We start from the raw sequence: 24,994 nt of genomic DNA, 5'->3' as shown, positions 1-24,994 counted from the left end.
CTATAAAGCCTCATAATTGTGTACCTAATAAATTAATATGAAATAAAAATATAAACTCACATTTCTAGCAGAGTTTGTGCTACTGCCTTTATCTCCTGTTTTTGAAATGCATTGTATAAGGTACCATGTGTTCCAAAAGATGGAATGAGTCATCATGAAATGGATAAATTCATATAATGAATCTTAATTTAATTTTCAGACTGCTTGAGATAATTTCAATGGGTTTGAAATAATGGTTCTTTTGGTTGTTTCATGAGAGTTATTTCATCTGTTAACAGCATTTAGGCCGGGCGCGGTGGCTCAAGCCTGTAATCCCAGCACTTTGAGAGGCCGAGGCGGGCGGATCACGAGGTCAGGAGATCGAGACCATCCCGGCTAACCTGGTGAAACCCCGTCTCTACTAAAAATACAAAAAACTAGCCGGGCGACGTGGCGGGCGCCTGTAGTCCCAGCTACTCGGGAGGCTGAGGCAGGAGAATGGCGTAAACCCGGGAGACGGAGCTTGCAGTGAGCTGAGATCTGGCCACTGCACTCCAGCCTGGGCGACAGAGCGAGACTCCGTCTCAAAAAAAAAAAAAAACAAAAACAAACAAAAAAAAAAACAGCATTTAATGTTCATTTCTCCTTTTCTGAAGACAAAGAATCCGTTAGTGCACATGATCCTGAACTGGGGTAGCATGATTGTGATGCCACGCTGTCCTGCGTCACTGCTCTAATCCTACGTGGCTGAAACAGCTTGTGCTGATTGTTCAGGCTTTAATGGACCTTCATAGAATTCATCACCAACAATGACCACATCCTCTTTTAAAATGGTTGACTGGATCTCTCTGTTTTCTTTTTTGAAGTGTTGCTGTGTGAGACGTGGGCCGGAGTGCCCACATGGCTGCGGAGTCAGGGTGATTCATGATTGAGGAAACGCGGCCTCCACCCTCTCTCTCCTTGGTAAGTGAGACATCTAAATGAGAAGGGAAGAAACCAAAAATATTACAGACTGAAATATTTTTGACAGCTTGTGAGCTTTACTTCTGTTATTAAAAATGAAGGTAGGCCGGGTGTGGTGGCTCACGCCTGTAATCCCAGCATTTTGGGAGGCCAAGGAGGGTGGATCACCTGAGGTCAGGAGTTCCAGCCTGGCCAACATAGTGAAACTCCATCTCTACTAAAAATACAAAAATTAGCCTGGCGTGGTGGTACGTGCCTGTAATCCCAGCTACTTGGGAGGCTGAGACACAAGAATTGCTTGAACCCAGGAGGCAGAGTTTGCAGTGAGCTGAGATTGACCACTGCACTCCAGCCTGAGCGACAGAGCAGGACTCCACCTCAAAAAAAAACAAAAACAAAAACAAAATAAATAAATAAATAAAAAAGAGTGAATGAGCAAGCTTTCAGATAGAGAAATCTTTCAAGTAAAACACTTTTGGTCGTATGCCACCGCTACATCACTCAGGAACCTGAAGACATGAAAAGGCTTAGATGCTTCTTAGAGTCTTCTGCACCCCGGTGTGACCGCCTACCGGGTTTCAGTTTTGTCTCCTGCAGTTACCTCTGTGCTCTGCCCCCCACTTATTTGCAGTGCATACCACTGTCATCTCACTTCCTGTTCTGGGACATTCTACGGTCCCCTGCACCTGCTGGGTAAGCCCTAAACCTCTCATGATACTCTCAGGGATCCTCCTGGTCAGGCCTCCACACAATTTCCTCCTTCCTGGGGCCAGTGATCTGTTCCCACCACCAGCTGTGCTTGTTTGGATCTTCCAAAGGCTGGCTCATAAATGCTGGCTTTACTGGAGGCTTTCTTAAGCACTTGAGACCTAGGTGTTGCCACCTTCTGGGAAGACTAGAAGAAAGGAAGGGGTGAAGGGGGATAGAGGGTGTAGGGGAGGAACAAATAAAGTGAGGGAAAGTGACGGTATCATTCCATATACTAGTCACTGCAAAGACACTGCCTTTGTTTATTGACTTATTTTTCTCCCTAACTAAATGACCGTCTCATTGTGGACAGGCTTATATTTCTTCCCAATTCACAAAGTGCTTTGCTGATTTTAGATAATCAAGAGATTTTCTGAATCATTGGTGACCATTCCCGCTCTCGGATTATGAGTTCCCAGTCCCTGTTTTCTTCCATGAGGAAGGAGGCTAGATGGGTCTCAGAGCCGGGCCCGCTGTATAGATGTGTAGATGTGCTCAGCTGAGATGAGAGGCTCTCCTGTGTCGTCCTTACATTTTGCAGAAGAAACAGATGTCTGCATTTTGCATCTTTCTCCAGCCCACGTAGATTCAGGTTCACATAGTGTCTTAACTGGAACCTCCCGTTCCCTCCTCCATAGAGAACCACAGCACCTGACAGCTGGAAGAATGACCACATGAAGCCTGTGTTGGCTCACTTTGGATGCTCAGTGGTCATCATGATATGTGATAGGAAGAGTTATTAGCTAATATAAGTCCTCACTGTGTGCCAGGCCCTGCGCTGAGATGTTTTCAATTCTCATAACAACATTTCAGGATTCTATTATTATGGTCACTGTTTTAAAGATGAGGAAATGGAGGCACAGAAAGCTTAAGTAATCTGTCTGAGATTTGCAGTGAGTCAGAGGCAGAGCTGGGATTTGATTCTATCTTCTTTACCTTTACACAAAACTGCCTCTTAGCACTAACAATGCCTCCCTGGAATAAGCACAGTCAGACATTATTTTTTATTCCTTACTGGAAATACTCAGACTCGTACAGAGAAGCTCAGAACAAATATTAAGAAATCAGTTTTTCAAACAGTAATCTAAATCAAGAATTGGTGAACGTTTTCTAAAAAGTGTGAGAAAACATTTTAGTGCTTACAGGCCATACAGTCTTTGTTGCATCACTCTGCCATTGTAGTATGAAAGCAGTCATAGATATGTAAGTGAATGGGCATGGCTGTGTTACAATAAAACTTTATTACAAAGACAGGCGGCGGGCTGGATTTGACCTCCAGGCTAAGCAGCTTTCTGAGCTATGATTAACATGATCCTTGCACTGCTGAAGACCTCATAGTATAGTGAATGAGAGTGTTTTGGGGGACAGTAGGTACTAGTCCCACAATGCAATTTATCTTGGATGCTTGAGTTTTAATTATCAACAAATTTTAATGAAGTCTATTGTAACTCCAAACCTTACCCCTTAGAATAAGGGCATTTGATGTTCCATTGCTTGACATAGTCTGTATGCCCCAAATGTATTAGTCTAAATCCCACCTAAATTACAGCTTTGCTCAAATTAGGGCCTGATAAATATTATTTTCTTGATATTTTGTTAAGCTAGTATATATAACTCATTTACGAAGTAAGTTTAGATGGTATTTCCTACTTTGGTTTTTACGTAATTTCTAAGAGGGACACTGTTAGTTTGCACCCTTATATATAAGGTGCCTTTTATATATATTATATATATATATTGCTGCCTTTTATATATATTAGGTAAACATGCAATTATCTTGGTCTGTCTGATAATCAAGTTGAATAAGAATGTTCTGATCTCAAATATCCCTCTTTTATTATGAGCAAAGATAGAGTTTGAACAGGATTGACATAGTTAAACCATGAAATAACATGGCAATACCCTTTGCCACATAAATTGTGGTATGATTTTTTTAAATTTTACATTTTTATTACAAAAGGATATTTCTGACACTTAAAGGCATATTTGACTCTACTATACCATTTACAAAGATGGGCAAAGAAAATTGAAAGACCAATTAATTTGTGTTTCTTTAAGCAATTTAAGCAAGGAACCATTGTATTCATTCATTCATTCATTCATTCATTCATTCATTCATTCTTAGAAATCTATAATTGCAGCAGACTCAAGAGCCTGATAATGTAGCAGAAGTTTTGGAGACATGCCTTTGTCAAGGAGCCACCGGCCCCTAGGTACTTATTCTATGTGCCATGGCAAAGTGTGCTTCACCTTAATGGCAATGATATAAAAAACAAAATTCTGATCATAAAAGTAATGGAAAACTATCTTTGATTCCTTATTAACTGAAAAAGCAAATTGCAGAATAATATATTTAATATAATCCCATTCCTCTTAAAAATAAACACACATGGCCAGGCGCGGTGGCTCAAGCCTGTAATCCCAGCACTTTGGGAGGCCGAGACGGGCAGATCACGAGGTCAGGAGATCGAGACCATCCTGGCTAACTCCATCTCTACTAAAAAATACAAAAAACTAGCCGGGCAAGGTGGCGGGCCCCTGTAGTCCCAGTTACTCGGGAGGCTGAGGCAGGAGAATGGCGTAAACCTGGGAGGCGGAGCTTGCAGTGAGCTGAGATCCGGCCACTGCACTCCAGCCTGGGCAACAGAGCGAGACTCTGTCTCAAAAAAAAAATAAATAAATAAAAAAATAAACACACACACACACAATCTCTATACACAAGCTCATGTGTGTTATAAATTCTACTAGAATATATATTAATATATACCAAACTCTAAACAGAGATGATCTCTGGAGTACAGGTGTTTGCACTTTATCATCCGTGTGATCAGTAAGATTTTCAGGAGTATTATTATTTTTACAATTAAACAAAATTTTAAAGGGCACTAATGCAGTGAATGCTCATTACTGAAAATATATAAAAGAAGGGGAATATTCAACTATAATGCCTCTATCGAAGACAGTCACAGATGGCATTTAATGGAGTCTTTTATGGAATATTTTTGATAAGCAGTTTAAAGAGTTGAGATAATAGTAGGCATAAAATTCAGCAGACTGCTTTTTCACTTATACATACTTTCTCATATTATTGAAAATTGAAGGAAAAACCCTTATTTTAATGTATACGTAATATTCTGTCATGTAAAGGCACTGTAATGCCATTGCCTGCTCTCTTTTGTGGAACATACGTTGCTTCCAGTTCACAAAAGTCATAGACCATGCTGAAATGCACATGACAAGGGTGATGGTAGACTTCATACACCTGAGTTCCAGTCCTACTTTCTCACTTTGGGCTGGTCACTGTATTTGGTGCATGAAGTACATGCTTGAAAACCAATAGCAATTGTTATTGTAATACTTTCTTTTAATTGAGGGTTAATTCATTAGCTCAGAAGAGCTATAGTTGATTTGCTACATAAAACCCAGGGAGTCTTAAAAATCTGCCAGTTTGGCTTTGTAAAAGTATTGTAGATGTTTATACTTGATTTATATGCTAGAGAATTTATTTTGCTAAAACAAATTTGAGTATCATTACTCAAAAACTTTGAGTATTATTATTAATTATTTTGGTCAATTTGGTAATGTTCTTTCTTTATATGTTTTATTTTTTACTCATTGTGTTACTTTGCTAATTTTTTTTCAAGCAATAATTAGCCATTACTCTGAGAAGAGGCAAGAGAAAGGGAGAAAGGAGGAAGGAAGGAGTGGGGGAAGAGGCGGGGAGAGAGAGAGACAGAGACAAACAAACGTGTGTGAGAATTATTTGTCCAGATTTTATAACTGTTTAGCTATAGAGACTCAGTGTTTTTCTTACAGATTTTAAGACTTAATTATTAAGAATATTAACTCATTATTGTCACTGTTTTTTCCCCTATTTCATTTGCTTGTTTGCTTTGTCCTTTTAAATTTAAATAAGTTTATTTTAGTGATGTCAGTTTTTTTCCTTGATAATGATTTTAATCAGTGCTGAGGAATTAAAACATTTTCATCTATAAAATGATAATAGTAAAAAAATTAACAAGATTCTTTACGTTCTTCTGATCTTATTAAAAATATTTAACTGTTTAATTCAGTACCAGTTTAAAATATAGTTTTTAAATATAGTTTTTAAATATTTAAAATATAGTTTAAATTTAAAATATAGTTTTTCTTTCTAAAATCTTCTCAAAGTTTTATTCTGCCTTTCTTTGTCCTTACTGAAAAAAATCAATCCCCAATTTTAATTTATTGTGGATGTTCAGACAATAACAATATTTGTACAAGTGGGAGAAAATCCCAGCTACATACTTCTCCTTTCTACAAATAGAAACCTAGTTTAGAACCAGACAACTTAAATTTTCTCATTCTTTTATTCATTCTTCTTTGTTAGGGAAAAGGTAACTTTCTATTTTAAGATTTTATACAGCCTATGCCTACATTTTAACGACTATATTTCCTTTTTTTAAAATTTTATAGAACTTAACCCACTATATTAACCATGACTAAATCATGATCACAGTGCTTTGCTTCTTGGCTCATTCTTGTACGTAACTTAAGGTGTTTGCATTAAATGTTACATGGCGGGTATCGAAGACCGAGTTCAGGCTGGTCAAATCACATATGTACGCGTGGATGACCTCTTTTGTGCAGTCTCGAGCACTGACATAAAATATTAATTTGTTGTGATGTGCTGATGTGCACACAATAATGTTAAGGGCAGGAGTTCCAAAAGACTGAATGTAGATCTCGCTTTCTGAGATTCATAACCACCTGACTGTGGACAGATCAGGCCAAGACTCAGCTCTCAGTCTACTTTTCTTGATTTTGTTGGATTTCTTGGCTATAAAATAAGGAACGTGAGAAGACATAGGTTTGGGTGTGATAATAGGTAAAGAAGAGTTTAAACTAGACAAAGAGACTAAATATGAAAAAAAAAGTGCCTGCTAAGTTGCTTACAGTGTTTCTTTTGGTGCCACTTTCCTGACAGGAGTTTTATTTTGTGATATTTTCAGTGCATCTCTATGTATATTGTTGATACAAGGTACACACTTGCTTAAACATGCTGAGTGATTGTAATTTGGGATAAAGGTTTAACCTGTCGTTCTTAATCATGTCAGAAATACAGGGCTGTAGACAGTACTCCTGAGTCCCATCCAATTGTGTAGTGAGCCTGATGGAAAATCTCTGTGAGGCCATCCAGAAAGGCCCGTGCAGGGCTGATCTGTTTTGTCACAAGCATTTCACTCCGCTTACCAAAGTTCACTGACAAGAGAATTGTCAGCTTCCATTATCCCCATTAGAATGCATTGGAATTCCCCATTATGGAACTTGGGAAATCTTGCCTCTCTCTGTTCTCTGCTGTTTGAGATTTGGGCCCTTTCCCCTCTTGTGTTTAGGTGAATGTCTGCCAAGTGTGTTATCTTCCTGAAGGTCACCAGCTTTATGGCTACTATAAATATTTGTGAATCACAGCTGTGTGGTGAAGTTCGGAATTCGTTTTCTTTCCTTAGTTTCGTCATTGAGTGAGGCTGGAAGGGATTGATGTGTGCTGTTTATTCTCAGACACCCATTAGAGGGGCAGATGTGTGTGGGGTTAATTGCTTGGAGTTGAAGATCTACATGTGCACATAAGGATACTGCCCTCTCGATTACACTGTGTGTAAGATCTTTTTTTGGCAGAACTTTCCTAAGGGCATAAAAATGACCCCATGTTTGGATCTTTGGATTTCATGGGACTTGGGGGATTTTCCTGCCCTGTGGTTTCCGGATCAGAGTATTGGAGAGGCCTCTATAGCTGCAGGGCTGCAAACTGAATCAGTTCACGCTTTATGTAGCGAAGCTTTTCATGGGGGTTTTGTGTGTGTTTGTGTCTCTTTGAGCCTCCCAGGCCACAAAGGAATCAGAGTCATTTTACTTCATTTGTTTTTGTCTAAAGCCTGAGCAGTAACCACTATTGGTTAAACCAAAGCAGAAAAAGGAAAGGTTGGGAAGTTGGTTGGGAGATTCTGGGAAGTAAATACCACTGTATTTTCATATAACAGTATCTAAGAATAGTGCACTTACATTTCCAGTGCTCAGGAATTAGGTAGGTTGATCTAAGTTGTTTACTGTAGCTCAGATTTTTTTTTAGTACATATAAATTGGGGTATCCCTCTCACAGCTCAGGGGCCACATACTTTTTGAGAACTGTTCCTCTTTTCTCCATTGCAGGCCGCCTCCTTACTACAGTGATGTTTTAAAGGTGACGTACCTACCCAAGTGGGCCAATCACAGTATCCCAGCTAATGGACACTGATTAATTCTGATGGAAACTCTTAGCCCTAGTTTGGCCAAACTATTCCCATTCCTTTGCTCCTACAGTACTTAAGCAGTTCTTTCCTTTCTTTCCTACATAATCAGTTTTTATTTTTCCCTGTGTGTTGTTCTTTTTTTTTTTCCCAATAGGAATAGAAAGATCTACCATCTTAAGAAAATTTGACCTGTGGCCTCTAATTTTTTCTTTAGTTATAACACATTTCTCTCCTCTTTGCTAAAAGAAAAAAAAAATAAAAAAAAAAAACACTTTTGTTTAAAGTGTTTGCCTGTAGTTGTCCTCCATTTCTGCCTTTTTATTTCTTTTTGAGTCCAGTCTGATCCCTCAGTCATTCCTTCAGCACTGTCTAGTCAAGATCATCCATCATCACCATGTTGCTAAATCCAGCAGTTGAGGCTCAGTCATCATCATACTTAACAGTTAGCAGCTTTTATACCATCAACCCCTCCCACCTCCTTGACATACTTTCTCTACTTGGCTTTAGGATGCTCCATTTCCCTGGCCTGATCTCATATCTCTGGGCTTTGCATCTTAGCCTCAAATGGTCATCTCCCTGCCATCCAAGCACTGGAGTCCCATAAGGTTCAGTGCCGGGACCTTGTCTCTTTTCCCACCATTCTCACCATTGAGAAATCTCTTCCAGTCTCATGGCTTTAGTACCATTTGCACACTAATTACTCCCACGTGTCTATCTTCAGCCAAAACCTATCCCTAAGCTCCAAAATTATTTATATATTCAACTGCCTATTTAACCTCACAACTGGATGTCTAATTTATGTCTTCAGATTAACCATGTCCAAACTGAGCACTTTTCTCCCCACATCCCCTAGCCATGTCCTTCTGTAGAGTTCCTCATTTTATTAATGGGAAGTCCAGTCTTCCGCTTGCTCAGGCTGAAACACTTGGAACAATATTTGATTATTCTCTTTCTCTGTCACCCCATAATCAGTTGTCAACAAATCTTATTGTTACTGTTTTTTTGTTCGACATATATCCAAAATCTTGCCACTTCTCAACACCTTCACTGCTCCCTGCCTCAGCTAAGCTCCCAGCAACTTGGTCCCTGTGAGTGCTCAGGTCTTCCGGCCATCTCGCCGCTTCTGCTCTTGGGCCTCCATGGTCTTTTCTCCACACAATGACCAGATAGGCTCTCTGCTCAGAATCCTCCAGCACTGCTGCCTTATTCAGATGGAAAGCCAGCTTCCTCACGTGGCCCGCCAGGCACCACATGTCCCTTCTTTGCCCATCCTCTCTCTTCTCTATCTTTCTCTCCCAAGCATCAACTTCAGTTTCACTGGCCTCCTTGCTCTCCCTGGAACAGAGTGGCCACTTTCCTTGCCCAGTGTTTTCATTCTGACTGTTTTCTGTGCCTGCAGCACTCTTTACCTGAAGATCCCTGAACATCGCTCCTTGGCCTACTTCAAGTTTATTCAACTCTTACCTTCTCAGGAGATATTCCTGATCAAATGATTCAAATGGAAACAGTCTCTCTGCTATTATCTATTTTCCTTCTCTGCTTTATTACTTTTCTTCCAAAGACTTAGCACTGTCTGATACGTGACATATTTTGTTTATCTATTTTATATGACTTCTGCCCCCGCCTTCTCATGTAAGCTCTAGCCTGCCAGGATTTTGCTTATTTTGTTCATTCACTGCTCCATTCCTAGGTGAGGTAAGGGACTAAGATATAATAAGATGTCAATAATCATTTGTTGAGTAGATGGATTGATGGATGGATTTTTCTGGGACTTTCTGAATCGCAAGAGTAATATTCTACTTCTAATTTGGACACAGAGCTGGAAGGCTATGAGCTTGGCTAAGAGAAGAGGAATGGGATTCTTCCTCCCCATCCCCAATCAGAGATTCATGCATTTGGCATAATTTCCCCCACATCGTTCGGTGGGTAGATATTTGCTTGTTCACCAGTTCTCAGCTAACTTTTCTCATTTTCCATGAACCTTTCTCTTCCTTCTCCGTGGCCAGATGAATTAAGTTGCACCCTGCCTGTGTCTCCACACTCCTGTGCACATCCCTGCAATGGCAATTTAAAGTTGGATTCATTGTAGTATTTTGTAAATACATATAGTCCTTCTTCATGCTGTGAAGTCCTTGGCTTGATTATTGCATCCAGCTTCCCAATACTTAACACTCTGGCACATAATAAGCACTGAATACGTATGTGTTATTTAATGAAGTGATTCAGATGGAAATTTTGTAAAATATAACTTCTCTAATTAAGAGTGTGATAAAATGTGCTCCTCTAGCCTTCCGATTGTGCTATATTTAATTTAAGAAGTTTATTGCGTAATTTTACAATAATTAAATAATTATATTTGCTGTAGCCATTATAGACTGTCCCTATATTGTCCAGCTGGGGCCATTCATTTTACTGCTTTCTCAATTAGTCTTCACTGTTTTCCAGTATAACTGAACATCACTTACAGTGTACCAAAGACAGGAAAGACTGTGAGAGGCTTCTAAAGTCCATTTCTTATTAATGGTTATCTATAAGTTGTAGAAGAGAACAGAAAAGATGAGGTATTCAAATAGCATCAAGACCGAAACCAATGTAGCTGCTTTCCTGCACTGTAGGATTCAATATCACTTCCTTCCTGGCATCTAACCTTTCTTAAAGTGAGCATTTGAACACGATCAATCAGTGTTACAGTGGAATTTCATAGTATCGTCTTCAAGGAGTACATATTAAACATAAAAATAGCGCAGCACAGCATGACTGTCAGGTTGTGGGGTAAGCCAAGCTCAGAAGACTGAAATTGTAGTTCCCGTAATATAGTTATCTGGATGTACATGTCCAGGGGACAGCACTAATGTTTAAGAGTATCTGCCTTGCTGTGAGCACAATTCTGGGTCAGTTGGACAGATGGATGGATAGATAGATAGATATAGTTGAATACACACACACACACACACACACACACACACACGCAGATAGAGTTGAATAAACAGGAAGATAGAATGCCTACCTATATTAGTGCATGTATGTAAATAATATAGCGATAGCTAAATAGATATAGATAGCCTTATCATTGGAGGCACCCTACTGCATTAGATGCACTAGGGCAGGGTTAAAATCTCTGAAATCTATATCTAGAACAATATACTAATACCCAGCTATGTAACTTAATTATGAATTTGTGGCAAATTAGGGGTAGACTGCTCAAGGATCTACCTACTAGAGGAAAACCACAGCCTAGCCTAGGTAGCACCTTTTAAATAAGAACTTTTCACTAACTTGGTGCTACATACACATGTGTGACTGTGGGTACGCACACACACAGTATGGACAGTCACTCACCTTCCTTACTTCCCTGAAGCTGTAACTGTGCCTTGTTGCTGGTTGTGTTCCCAGCCATGAGCAGCAGGTGCAATGTATTCATCAGCCTGCCACAGGGATACACCAACCAAGAAGGCAGAATGTTAGTAAAGCAGGAGAAGGACAGCATGTTTCCTATGTTAGTGCTCAGGCTGAAACGTCACCAGAGAACCAACATACGTTTCCATACGCAGGTCTATTCTTTTCTCCCGAGTCACTATCATTTTTGTGTATCTTCCTGACATTCCTTTCTTCTTGACTCAGCTTGATATGTAGTTATATGTTAACTTTATCATTCTGCTGTAGTATTTTCTAGGAGCTGAATTCTTTTTTTTTTTTTCCACCAAGACAGAGTCTTGCTCTGTTACCCAGGCTGCAGAGCAGTGGCGGGATCTTGGCTCACTGCAACCTCTGCCTTGCAGGTTCAAGAGATTCTCCTGCCTCACCCTCCCGAGTAGCTGGGATTACAGGTGCTTGCCACCATGCCTGGCTAATGTTTATATATTTAGTAGAGCTGGGTTTTCACCAGGTTAGCCAGGCAGGTCTTGAACTTGTGACCTCATGATCCACCCGCCTCAGCCTTCCAAAGTGCTGGGATTACAGGCGTGAGCCACCGCACCTGGCCAATTTCAGTTTTTAAAATAACTTTCTGTTTTATGTACTGGACTATATTCTTTTAATGTTATTTTATAAACCAGGTGTTAAAAAGGTCTACGTAAATGTCTTGGAAGTTTTCTTCTGGGACATCATAATATTAGCAACAATAAAAAAGTGAATTATGACAGTGTGACTCAGTTCTCTGATTATAATATTAAGTGTCTTGTATGTTTTCTGACTTTGACTCTTATTTTCTTGCTCATTTTTTGTCTTTATGGCAGATCATGTACAAAGTAATTATTGTTTTCTTGAGCAAATACTAAATGATCAGATACACTCAGAACGAACATTTCTAGTCACTTGTGTACGATTTGTGAAGACTTTTTTAATTTGGAGTAGCTTTTCTTGTCTTTTCTCAAGCACATGCCAGTTCTCCAAGTATAGAAAGAATAGAGTGTAGCTAATCCTGGGTCACCTCCAGGGGCCTGAGGTAGTCATCTGTGTTTGCAGCCAAAGGAGGACTTGAACATGCTCAGAGCAAGTCATTAAACAGTTCCTTGTAATGTAGCAATGACAATACAAATTTAATAATGTGGATTTTCCAACATTTCCAAATCTGAAATATTTCTCGAAGCACTGGTAATGACTTGGTGATAATTCATAATGCTTACATTATCTGAGCACTTCCTGTGTCCCAGACACTGCTTTATGCATGGCATTTCATCTTCTCAATGAGTAGGCAGGTTCTAATATTATCACCATTTAAAGGTGAGCGAACAAAGTGTGACGAGGTTAAGAAACTTGCCAAGGTCATGCTGAGGCCTCCTGCATGGCTGAGCCCAGTGGATAATATATAACTTCTTAATCCAGCATGTGTTTTACCCCTTTTATTTTCTAAAGGCCCCAAGGGATCCCTCTTGGTAGACTGTTACAGAAAAGAATTCTAAAACAACAAAACCCACCCATTTTACAATTTAGTGCAAAGTAAAGCAGCTATAGGTTTCTCCAGATGGAATCTGGGTTTTATTTCACTGAGCTAGCAAATATTCTGAGGGTTGGAACCCACCCTCACTGTGTCATTTCCTTGCAGAAAACACATGATTGGTGGTTGATCTCAAACAAAAATCCCTCAAGGACAGACATCTGTATAAACAAATGGTGTCCCTGAAACATCTCTTCCTGTCCATGGGGTCATCAAGGGCTAGTGAGCATCTCAATTAATGTCTGATTGGAAATCGTGCTTCTACTGTTGCTGTAACACACTGACTGTTTTCCTTGAAAATTGCGGTCAAAGTGACCATGAGAAATAACTTGCATTCTCCCTCCTCCCTAGGTATTTTTGTGTGTGTGTGAACACATGTAGTGTATGAGCCTTGGTTATAGGCGCTGGTGATATACACGTAAACAAGACAGATAGGCTCCTGGGTCTCCTGTAGCATACATTTTTGATGGAAGAGTTAGACCATAAGCAATAATTGCATTCACAATAAATAAAAAAAGTATTGTCCAGTGTTAAGTGCTATGCAAATAATTCAGATGAGTTCGTGTGACAGAGAGTGAATAGGGGACAACTGTGGATTGGTTTGTGTGTAGTGGGGAGGGGGACAGTGGTGTGAATTGAGACCACAGAGGTCGGTAAGAGTTAGCACATGTAGGGCTTTGTAAGCCGGGATATGAAACTTCTATGCCTGTTAGGGGCATTGGGAACGCTTTGGAGAAGCAGTGGTGGGATATGAGTTATTTACATTTCCAAATTGTCATTTAAATGATCAGGGTCACCACTGGGTCAGGAGAGTGGATTCCAGGGTAGCTAGAGGGGAAGCAGGAAGACCAGCTTGAAGCTCTCACAGATGATGGGGTCAGGTGTGATGGTGGCACAGACTACGGGGTTGTTAGTGTAGGAGAAAAGTGGATGGGCTTGACATATTTAGAGGTAGAGTCTGTGGTGCTCTGATGGATTGGGCATTGGGGAGAGGAGAAGATAAATTAAAAATGAATTGGAAGTTTTGGACCTCAGTAAGTGAGTGGATGGTGGACCACTTACTGAGACAGAGAAGCCCTGGGGAGGGGTAGGTTTTGGAGGGTAAAACAACAGTTCTCCTAGGGAAATGTTAACTTTGAGTTGAAGGCTTTCATTTCTCATCGGGTCTAGAGAGTAGACAGATACACAAGTGTGGGCTGTCAAGGAATGATGGGGAATAGAGCTGTGTATTTGGGGGTCATTGACACATTGGCAGTCTATTTGAAATCCAGGGCCTGTGACCTAGGAGATGCCTCAGACATGTTTGGGGAAGGTATTGGCATCTGTTGCAAAGCTCCTCATAATATTTCATTTGCCATAGTACTGCTTTGATACCTCACAAGTGATCTTAAAAGTGACAGAAAATCTCAAAGATAATTCTCCTCTTGAGGGATTTCATTCAACATCTTAGTAGCAAAATTCTCCGCTGTTGTATCGTAAAATGCCATTTTGGCTGTAGGAAATAAGGTCAGACTCTTACAATGAAATATTTTATGTGAGTTCCTTTCGGCATTTATTTTGCTTTTTTTTTTTTTTCTCTCACAATCAGCAGTTCAGGCTTTCATTCTTCTCAAAGCCAGGCTCTTTCCAGTTGAGTCTTGGGAGGTGCTGGGCAAAGTAAGGCATAGGTTATAATGATTTTTCCAGTTTTCTTAGTTACCAAATTGCTACTTTCTGACATTAAAAATGTGCTGTACTGTGTTCTCACTCCACACTGCTATTTTAATTGTTGTATTTTTTCCTCAGAGACCTTGGGCTAGGGAAAAGTTTAGTGTTTGAGAGGCCTGCTGAGAATTTTGGTCAATGTAGTTAACATTTTCAGTGTCAGTTCCAGCTGCAGTAGGCATACTTGTTGACTCATTGAATCTCTGTCAACATTTGTGATGTGTTGGGTGAGAGACTCCTTGACCCACTGTTAATAAAATGCAGCAGTTAGTGATGCTGCCCAGAGAGCCACTCAATGTGTGATTCCCTGCAAGGATTTTTGTTAACCTCACTTGCATTGTTAACGCCTTTTGTAAGAAGATCAAACCTGTGAAACTCAGGATGTCACCAGAGTTTTATCAGCGGCTTAGAAGTTTGATTTTCTATCAAAGAGAAATGCATTTGACCTATTAATATAAAGAATAAGGCTCACATTTCTCACAGTTAGTGAAAACAAGATTTGGCACTGGCCATTAGGATTCCCTGAGGCAGAAGTATTCTACTGTAAAGCAGAATATATGACTGTATGTTAAGAAGTGGTGGGTTGTGCACTCCTAGAATCCATAGTGAAGGCTTTGTGAAAAGACTGTGCATAATTTGTAAGGCACAGTGATCAAGAACTTGTCAAAATAGATGAGCTCAGGAATAAAACAGATAACTGAGAATAAGTCATTTTCATCCAGTGGATCATTTCATTGGTAAAATGCCATTATGGAAAGTAGTTTGTAAGTAATCCAAAATATCTCATTTTAAAAATTCATGATTTTTTAGCACTTGTGAATCACCTCTCAAGAAAGCCATTTAGAACAAGTCTAGTGCGGAAGCAGGTGGTCAGAAGTCAACCTTCTACATCCAGAGTAGCCCTCAGCCTGAATTTTAAAATTATGTGATTCTCTTTCTCTGCTGCATAGTGGTGTTAAGATATCAGCTAATACATGCTTCAGTGAAGATGTTGAGCTCACTGAGGGCAGTGAAATACAGAGGTGGAATTTGCATCAACTGTTCAGGACCTTTAACTCTGGCTTGCAAGCAGTCTGTTAGACCCAGAGAACAAATCCCCTGCAATATTGCTTCTTCATAAAATGATTTTACAGTTGATCCTGGCTTGCAGATGGAGTCAGTGAAAAAAAAAAAGTGGATTCCATTATACTTTTAAGATTAATTTTTTTGCACTATTTTTGGGATTAGAAACATCATTGAATATCCTCTTTCTTGGTGATACCAATAATAGTCTGATAAAAATTCAACAAGATAACAGCAACAAAAACAACACTGAAAAATGCTCTGGAACATCAGACAGGATGACAAATACATTTCTCTTTCCAGCCATCTAACAAAAAAGCCTATGACTTTATTACTTGGAAAATTCTGAGAAATGACAGATCTGGAGAAAGAAACCCTCAATGGAAATGTAAGAAACTAGTTCTCGGTTGACTGCTTTCCATTAGCCTTTTTGTTTTTCTCTGTAAAGACGAGAAAAACTTCAATACTATCTACCGTTTTTAAAGAGAAAGGGAGTCAGTTCTTCCTTGCAAATTCAACTTTTTTGTATATAAACAACTACACTCTTCCCCTTTCATGATGCCTTCTTCTCCGGATGCTAGAGATAGTTTTTGGGCTCAGAATTCTGGTCTGTATTTATGTCTGGGTCAAAGGCTCCATCCTATAGGCAGCACAGAGTAACAATTATAGCTGGAAATTCCCCATTCAAATGCTTTGCCCGGGTTGAAGAATTATTCAGAGAGCAACACCCTAGTAACATCTGCATCGAAGGGTGAGACCAACTGTGTTAGTGACTTCGTGTATGATGGCTTCTCATAAGCCAAGGAAGGGGCAAGGTGGCATCTGTGCCAAAGGTTAAGAAAGCATCCTTGAACATGTAGTTTTATTTATACTGGATCTTTTCCAAGTTCATCTTTCACTGGATGTTTTATCTTAGTAATTGCAGAACGAGAATTTTCTGCTAATTCCTCCTTTTTGGCAACCTAAGGGATAGACTGTAATTTGGTTATCATTAAAATAAACTGTGCTAAAAGGTGACATAAACCACCTAAAAAGTCTAGCATTAGATAGAGATAATATTTGCAATCCCTGCAATAGGCATAAGGTTAATATTTCTTTCTTTTTTTTTTTTTTGAGGCGGAGTCTCGCTCTGTCGCCCAGGCTGGAGTGCAGTGGCCGGATCTCAGCTCACTGCAAGCTCCGCCTCCCGGGTTTACGCCATTCTCCTGCCTCAGCCTCCCGAGTAGCTGGGACTACAGGCGCCCGCCACGTCGCCCGGCTAGTTTTTGTATTTTTAGTAGAGACGGGGTTTCACCGTGTTCGCCAGGATGGTCTCGATCTCCTGACCTCGTGATCCACCCTCTCGGCCTCCCAAAGTGCTGGGATTACAGGCTTGAGCCACCGCGCCCGGCCAGGTTAATATTTCTGATATACAAAGAGCTCTTATAAATTGATGAGAAAACTTCAGGCAGCCCATAAGAAAGTAGAAAAATATATGAATAGGTAATTCACATAAGAGCAAATCCTCGTGTCCAGTAAGTAGATGAAACAATGTTCTATCCACTGCTATTAGGATAATTCAAATGAGATATCATTCTAAAAGAGAGGGATAAAAATGATAACACCCACTGCAGGTAAGGATGCGGATGAAGGGGACTCTCACCCATGACTGATGGAAACATGAATTACTTACATTTTTTGGGAAAAGCAGTTTGATAATCCTAATTAAAAATATACAAACTCACCCAGTATTTCACCAGTATTACAACCCCTGGAATATGTACTATACAAAGAAAGCCAGCAGTATATTTGGGCATATATATTGTAAAAATAAAAATACCAGCATACCTATATAAGGACATGTATAGTGAATGTTTATAGAAGCTATTTTTACTGCTTCCTTTCCTCTCTCCCCAAAATTGATCTCACATATTGAATGTGTAGCAATCAAGCATAGATTATATGTCAGTTAGGTTGTAAGAATGTCTCAGATGTGATTAAAGATTAATTTAAATCATACCTGGTTAACTTGGAGAGATTTTATAGTATTATGAGAAAATCCCAAATTATAAAGTAAAATGACCTCCATCCCCCATGTCTGAATACCTGTGTTTGTATGTTATTGCAGAAACATGGAGGAAGATACAGATGGCAGTACACTAAACCGTTAACACTGATTGTGTGGGTAGGGGAAGAAATAAGTTCAAAAGAAATGGCTCAGCCGTGTCTTTGTAGTAGAGTAATTTATAATCCTTTGGGTATATACCCAGTAGTGGGATGGCTGGGTCATATGGTACTATTCACAATAGCAAAGACTTGGAATCAACCCAAATGTCCATCTGTGACAGACTGGATTAAGAAAATGTGGCACATATACACCATGGAATACTATGCAGCCATAAAAAAGGATGAGTTTGCGTCCTTTGTAGGGACATGGATGCAGCTGGAAACCATCATTCTTAGCAAACTATCACAAGAAGAGAAAACCAAACACCGCATGTTCTCACTCATAGGTGGGAACTGAACAATGAGATCACTTGGACTGGGGAAGGGGAACATCACACACTGGGGCCTATCAGGGGGAGGGGAGAGGAGGGAGGGATTGCATTGGGGAGTTATACATGATATAAACGTTATGCACATGTACCCTAGAACTTAAAGTATAATAAATAAAATAAAATAAAATAAAATAAAATAAAAAAAAAAAGAAATGGCCCGGCCGGGCGCAGTGGCTCAAGCCTGTAATCCCAGCACTTTGGGAGGCCGAGACGGGCGGATCACGAGGTCAGGAGATCGAGACCATCCTGGCTAACATGGTGAAACCCCGTCTCTACTAAAAAATACAAAAAACTAGCCGGCCGAGGTGGCGGGCGCCTGTAGGCCCAGCTACTCGGGAGGCTGAGGCAGGAGAATGGCGTAAACCCGGGAGGCGGAGCTTGCAGTGAGCTGAGATCCGGCCACTGCACTCCAGCCCGGGCGACAGAGCGAGACTCCGTCTCAAAAAAAAAAAAAAAAAAAAAAAAGAAATGGCCCTGAAATAGGCAGTGAGTTTGCAGAAGTATGAAGATTTGGGAAATGTGGCCATGAATTCTTTTTGTTTGTTTGTTTTGAGACAAAGTCTCGCTCTGTCACCCAGGCTGGAGTGCAGTGGCGTGATCTCAACTCACTGCAACCTCCGCCTCCGGGGTTCAAGCGATTCTCCTGCCTCAGCCTCCCAAGTAGCTGGGACTACAGGTGCACGCCACCATGCCTGGCTAATTTTTTATATTTTTTTAAGTAGAGACAGGGTTTCACCATATTGGCCAGGCTGGTCTCGAACTCCTGGCCTTGTGATCTACCTGCCTCTGTCCTCCCAAAGTGTTGGGATTGCAAGCGTGAACCACCGTGCCTGGTGAGGCCATGAATTCTAAAACCCTGTTGTTCTGGACATAGCAGAAGCCTGGTTACAAGTAAGATTGTCAGAGAGCCTTCCTATTTTCTAAAGGGCTCGAAATACTCTTACAAGAGCTATATAGGCTGTCTTCCAGCCCCCAGTCATTGCTTCCTTATGTTAGGAATCATGTTTCTGACAACATTCATTCTTCTTTGAAAGTTCCCCTCTTAAAATACCAGCAGTCAGCAGCAGTGGATTAGAAATCCTTAAGTCTGCCCTTAGCTATTTGATGTAAGATATTTAATATTTCCCCTTCTCTCCAGCATATGAGTAACCCTGTGTAAGTCAAAAAGGCTCCCTGTGTCTCATTTTCCTTTTCTATGAGTGCAACTACCATAATTCTTTTGTGCATTACAGGTATTGACAAATACTATAATTAAGGCAAATTATAATGGTCAATGCCTAACTTTTTATTCCAGGGGTGTTGCATAAACAAAGATGGAATGTAATACAGCCCACCACACCACTCTGTTGGCAAATGCTGCTGCTATCACTTAAAAGCGGGGGCTTCCATGAGTTTTAGCAGTCTCTCTGGTACATTTTTTGAATCACCCCTGTGCATTGCACATCGTTCATGATGGAACACTGTGTGCAAGTTACCAGTGGAGAAATGAAATAGTTCAGCCCTGGAACAAAGGCCTTTATGTTATTTGAACTCCATCTGGAACCAATATGGCCACCGAGGGGCCCAACAGTACACATCCTGAAACCAGTGGTTTGGCTGCAGATGTGCTAATAGAGCTTTTGGGATGTACATCAAAGAGTATCTACTCTAGACATAACTTTTCTCTGTGTGACACCACAGACAAACAAAACTTGTTCTTAATTTGCCCTTCTGAAACTTGACTTGTTTTTGTTGGTTATTTGTTGTGTTGATTTAATTTGAGCTTTGCCATATCTTGTCATACAATGATTCTTGAGAAAAAAATGAAATGCTCCCAGATGATAAACAGGAGTCATTGGGGTGTCATTTATGAAATGTTAAATTTGCCATGTACTTGTGTGTGTATGCAGGCCCTAGGATAAAGCCCCCTATTTTATCTCAGGACTTTATCAGGGCCCATCTGTGGCTCCTTAGGTTTGCACACCATCAGAAGAGGTTGACAGATGTGTGCATGTTTAAAACCTGTACGTAGGAAATGCAACAACTGGGTAATCAGCATCCTAGACCATCATTGCCTCTTCCTCTTTGATCCTGAGCTCAGAGATGTAGTTTTGCCTCACTGACCATGACCGCTGAACATGAGTTTGCACTGCCCTTCCTCTATCTTTCCCCTTCCTTTCTAAGTGAGGCACACACTCTGGCCAAAACATTTTCTATAGAATCTGCAGAACACTCCACCCAACAACCACACAATGTACATTTTTCTCTTCTGCACACAGTCTTCTAAGATCGACCACATGCTTGGTCACAAAGCAAGCCTCAATAAATTCAAAAACATGGAAATCATACCAAGGACACTCTCACACCACAGTGCAATAAAAATACAAATTAATACCAAGATCTCCCAAAACTATGCAAGTACATGGATATTGAACTACTTACTCCTGAATAACTCCCAGGTGAACACAGAAATTAAGGCAGAAATAAAAAAAAAATTCTTTGAAATCAATAAAAATGAGGACACAACTTACCAAAATCTCTGGGAGCAGCCAAAGCAGTGTTAAGAGGAAAGCATATAGCCCCAAGACACTTTCATCAAGAAGTTAGAAAGGTTTCAAATTAACAATCTAACTTTGTACCTAAAGGAACTAGGAAAGAAAGAACACATCAAACTGAAAGCTAGCAGAAGAAAATAAATGACTGAAATTAGAGAAGATCTATTTGTCCTTTACTTTGTCCTAAATGGCTAGGATGCCTATTACCTGCCTGAGCCCTCCTTAGCACCAACAGATGTCTCTGGATACATTGTATCTATCTCATTACTGGTCCTCATCAGCACCAGGAGTATATGTAGTACAATTTGATTACTCTCTGGGGGCATAAATACGTATATGTCAGAGTTCCTGTTCCTACAGAGCTTATGGTTTAGTGCGCCATCAGTATTTGTGAACTGTGGAGGGCAGTTGTCAGATGTAGAGGGTGAAGAACACTCCTTTTGCAGGGCAGGAATTTCCAGCAAATGGCAAACCTTTGATTACTATCATGGGAGAGGGGCTGGGGATTACAGCTGGAACCAAATGCTGATGCTACTGAGGCAAATAACTTCGAAAATGTAGTATTTGCCCTTATTTTGCTCTACTTTGCATATAGGAAGTGTTATGGACTAAATGTTCATGTCCTCTTAAGATGAGTATGTTGAAATCCTAGCACCCAGTTTGATAATATTATAAGGTGGACCTTTGAGACGTGATTAGGTTTTTTTTTTTTTTTTTTTTTTTTTTTTGAGAGGGAGTCTTGCTCTGTCACCCAGGCTGGAGTGCTGTGGCCAGATCTCAGCTCACTGCAAGCTCCTCCTTACGGGTTCATGCCATTCTCCTGTCTCAGCCTCCCGGGTAGCTGGGACTACAGGCGCCGCCACCTCGCCCAGCTAGTTTTTTTTTTTTTTTGTAGTTTTTAGTAGAGACCGGGTTTCACCATGTTAGCCAGGATGGTCTCGATCTCCTGACCTCGCGATCTGCCCGTCTCGGCCTCCCAAAGTGCTGGGATCACAGGCTTGAGCCACCACGCCCGGCCATGATTAGATTTTAAGAGTGGAGCACTCATGATGGGATCAGTGCCTTTATAAGGAGAGACACTGGGCTGGGTGCGGTGGCTCACGCCTGTAATCCCAGCACTTTGGGAGGCTGAGGTGGGCGGATCACGAGGTCAGGAGATGGAGACCATCCTGGCTAACACGGTGAAACCCCATCTCTACTAAAAATACAAAAAATTAGCCGGTGTGGTGGTGGGTGCCTGTAGTCCCAGCTCCTCGGGAGGCTGAGGCAGGAGAATGGCGTGAACCCAGGGTGCGGAGCTTGCAGTGAGCCGAGATCGTGCCACTGCACTCCAGCCTGGGCGACAGAGCAAGACTCCGTCTCAAACAAAAAAGAAAAAAAAAGAAATGTGTCTAGAGTTTCACACAGAAAAAAAAAAAAGAGACACTGGAGAGCTTGCTCTTGTGCTCTGCTCTCTGCCATGTGAGGATACAAAAGGTGACACCACCTCCAAACCAGGAAAGGAGCTCCCTTAGACATACATCTGCTGGCACTGTGATCGTGAGCTTTCCAGCTTTCTCAATAGTGAGAAATACATTTCTCTTGTTCAAGCCACTTGGTATATGGTAATTTATTATAGAAGTCCAAACTGACTATGACAGGAAAGATTTAATAAATGTAAAAATGGAGTTGTTAAGCAGAGTGGCTGATGGGCAAGGGATGTGCCGATCTGAGGATTTGTGGTGATAAAGACAAGGCACAGAAGTGACGGGGCGAATGTCTCAAGAGCCAAGAATGTGATTATGGAATCAGGTGAATTGAACCTTCATGATCGTTCATTTTCCTTGTAACTTTGAGAACTACCAGTAGTAATAGAAGTAATCATTGGGTCCTGCATTGCAAATATAGGAGGTGCTAAGGAATAACTGAGGACTGGTCTATTCACTATCAAAAGATATGGATAGTTGAGAAGAAAAGTGTACAAATTGGGATCCCATTTAAGGCTTAAAAATCCAGATTTATGTGAGAAATTTTTGAAAAGTTAGTAAAGTGGATAATGTGCACACGTAGATATGGTAAATATATTCTACATATAAAATCCAGTGGAATCACATATTTAATTAAGGGTTACAGCTTATAATGTTAAAAAAAATTCTTTGGAAAACAATTTTCTGTGAATTGTGTCCAACTGGTTTTATTTATTCTAGTAAAACTTCTTATGGGCAAAATGTAAAAGCAGCAGCATCTTAAAATAATACAGCAGAGAATTCAAATGCTTGCTATAAATTGCCTCTCTTATTATTATTATTTTTTTTTGCATGGCAGAATAAAGAGAAAATCTGTGTAGGATATAAAAGCAAATTAGAAAGCTGTTCAATGACTGTACCAGGCTCCCTATTTTAGTAGCTGAGAAACATTTCAGTGGTAAGAGATTCTGGTCTTACCAACTTCTTTTCTACTTACAGAACATAATGCTACTTAAATTGCATCTTTCTTTTTTTCAGTGTAAAGCAGAGTTTTTCAACCTTGGCACTATTGATAATTTGTGTTGGATAATCCCTTCTTGAGGTGGGGATAGCACATTACAAGAAATTTATCAGCATCACTGGCCTCTATCGACGGATGCCAGTAGTGTCCCCTCATTGTGGTAACCAAAATTGTCTCCAGGTATTGCCAAATGTTCCTGAGGAGGGGAAGTAAAATTGTCCCTGGTTTTGAACTCCTGCTTTGAAGGTATCTTACTAAATTAAAAGCAACGACAAATTCATAAAGACTTTGTGTGAATTTATGTAGCCATAAATGTGTGAAGTCCAGGTCTTGAACTTGATGCACTATAATTTTCATGTTGCCTTTGACAATATTCCTGACCTTATACCAGCTGCTTGTACCGTTTGCAGGTGAGAGGCTCTGAGGTGGGGGTGAGGGAGGCAGGCCCTGTCTACCCTGGCTACCTGGCTGCCTGGCTCTGCCCTTTTTGTCCCAGAGAGGCTCACCTCCACCTGGATCTAATTGCTGGGAAGTGTGGGACCTGCCTTTTGATGGGCGATGGCTTTGGGCTTCATTCTGTGGTTACCAGTGATCAGAAATGAGTTAGAGTGGACAGTCCACTGCACCAGTGACCCCCTGTCTTCCCTGACCTCCCACCTCTCCAATTCTCAACACTTTTTCTCCTCATTTGTGTACTAATGAGTTTTAGAGTGAAAGGATAGACCACATAAAATCCAATCTCTTGAGTAAAGGTTGGGGAAATTGAGAGTCAGTTTATCTAGAAGGGTTTTGAGAGAGAATTCCTCATCTGATGACCCACTGCCATAATTTTGACCAGTATCTCTCCAAGTAGCACAGGGTTTAGTGTAAAATGTACACTTGGAACAACAAATTGAAAGTGTTTTCTTTTTGAGGTTACCTCTGAAACACAGAGTTTATTGAGCTGAGTGAGTGCGGCTTTAAAGCTGCCTTTGAAAGGACAATTGATTTTATTTTATTTTTTGGCTGCTCAGCTTTTTCAACTATGTCCCAAATAAGAAAGTTGTCCAACAATGGAAGATTTCACAGTCTGCATGTTTCAGCTACATCAGAGATCTGATGCCAGCTCTAGCACTGCAGAACATTATACGAATTTGGGAAACTCTTTGAAATAGAGTGAGGCCTTAAACCAGTGAGTGAATTACAACGCTGCAGACAGTAGTCATTTTGGTTTGATAGGTGTTCAGCAGGACTTCTATTGCCTGTATTTTCCATTTTATTTAAAGGAAAATTCCACGCAATTTGCTTAGACCAACCATCTGGAAGTACTTTTTTTCTCTTTATTGCCTTTTGACACTTCGCCAGTTGAAAGAAAAAAAATAGGTTGAGAAAATTATAAAAATACTGATTTTAATGCCATTAATGTTAATGGAAAAGATGGTTTTTCATCTTTCATTACATGCAGAGTTAAATTAAATTCCCCTAAGCATTCTTTGATAATTATTTGTACTCTGGTGTGTGCGACAAAGCATTTAGATTCCTGTCCCTCCTTGTGCTATCATTTTACGTCCCCAAGGCCCGACACATCTTACATGTGTCTGTGTTCAATGATCAAAGCAGCTTTATTAGATAGGAGAATTCCATCTTAAAATCCAGCAACCCCAGATGCTGACCAGTTCCCAGGAATGGTACAAAGCTTCTTCTAAATTGGCCAAAGACTTTTTCCTTTCTGTTATGAAATTTTTTTTAAGAAAGCAGCATTTCTGGAAAACTGCATCTTAAAATAACTATCCACGAGAAGCACTTGGTAATAGTTGA

At 40.3% G+C, this 24,994-nt stretch overlaps 1 protein-coding gene across 2 annotated transcripts in view; it reads left to right on the top strand.

Moving 5' to 3' along the window:
- The window catches only part of SEMA5A (semaphorin 5A), a 519,394-nt gene that overhangs the window by 111,803 nt on the left and 382,597 nt on the right, over positions 1 to 24,994 (top strand). For both annotated transcript variants that reach the window (XM_033178781.1, XM_033178782.1), the window contains exon 2: positions 846 to 942. The gene's annotated coding sequence lies outside the window, so the exon portion shown is untranslated. The remainder of the gene's footprint in view (positions 1 to 845; positions 943 to 24,994) is intronic.

This window comes from Trachypithecus francoisi, unplaced genomic scaffold, assembly GCF_009764315.1.
Source record: "Trachypithecus francoisi isolate TF-2019V2 unplaced genomic scaffold, Tfra_2.0 Lachesis_group2, whole genome shotgun sequence".
In the NCBI taxonomy this organism is placed as follows: Eukaryota; Metazoa; Chordata; class Mammalia; order Primates; family Cercopithecidae; genus Trachypithecus; species Trachypithecus francoisi.
The sequence above is the reverse complement of the archived record's forward strand: the minus strand, read 5'-3'. Positions and strand labels throughout refer to the sequence as shown.